The 1,067-nt window shown below is 46.1% G+C and overlaps 1 pseudogene; it reads right to left on the reverse strand.

Annotated features, from left to right (window-relative positions):
* Positions 1 to 370: 370 nt before the first annotated feature.
* Positions 371 to 488, reverse strand: LOC126106955 (5S ribosomal RNA; annotated as a pseudogene).
* Positions 489 to 1,067: the final 579 nt, after the last annotated feature.

A 1,067-nucleotide genomic window follows, 5' to 3' on the forward strand; every position in this document is an offset into this window, starting at 1 on the left:
TTTAATAATTAAAATTGTAGGCAGATGGATAACATTTTGCACACGTCAAACACAGTTAGTCGATGATTCGTTTAAAAAATGGTGATAAAGGTTTAAAACCCTGTCGACCATACTTTCTAAATGTGACTGTAATAACATTATTTTATGCACATGCTGTGGTGCGATTACCCTAGGACTAGAGAGTAGCACACTTCGTCCTCAGGCCACAAGTGGTCCATCGGGACCATCAGCTGAAGATGCAGATAAGAGAGGCGTGTGGTCAGCACACCGCTCTCCCAGTCGTTATGATGCTTTTCTTTGACCGGAGCCGCTACCATTCGGTCGAGTAGCTCCTCAATTGACATCACCAGGCTGAGTGCACCCCGAAAAATGGCAACAGCGCATGGCGGCCCGGATGGTCACCCATCCAAGTACTGGCCACGCCCGACAGCGATTAACTTCGGTGATCTGACAAGAACCGGTGTATCCACTGCAGCAAGGCCGTTGCCTAGAGAGTAGGGTGCATGCGATTTTTTATTTGTATGAATGACATAACCCAAAACGTCTACTAATGAAGCAAAATCACCTCAAAGACACCCAGACTACCAGATGTAGAAAAATATCCGCTACCAGTCACAATACGATGTGCATTCAAGTTCTAAGGCCTCCGATTTTTTTTCTAATTAACTAACCCGAAATCGATGAAACTGGCGTTACTTCTCGATGTAATCGCCCTGCAGACGTACACATTTTTCACAACGCTGACGCCATGATTTCATGGCAGCGGCGAAGGCTTCTTTAGGAGTCTGTTTTGACCACTGGAAAATCGCTGAGGCAATAGCAGTAAGGCTGGTGAATGTGCGGCCACGGAGAGCGTCTTTCATTGTTGGAAAAAGCCAAAAGTCACTAGGAGCCAGGTCAGGTGAGTAGGGAGCATGAGGAATCACTTCAAAGTTGTTATCACGAAGAAACTTGCCTAACGTTAGCTCGATGTGTGGGTGCGTTGTCTTGGCGAAACAGCACATGTGCAGCCCTTCCCGGTCGTTTTTGTTGCAGTGCAGGAAGGAATTTGTTATTCAAAACATTTT

The sequence above is a fragment of the Schistocerca cancellata genome, chromosome 10 (genome assembly GCF_023864275.1).
Source record: "Schistocerca cancellata isolate TAMUIC-IGC-003103 chromosome 10, iqSchCanc2.1, whole genome shotgun sequence".
Classification (NCBI taxonomy): Eukaryota; Metazoa; Arthropoda; class Insecta; order Orthoptera; family Acrididae; genus Schistocerca; species Schistocerca cancellata.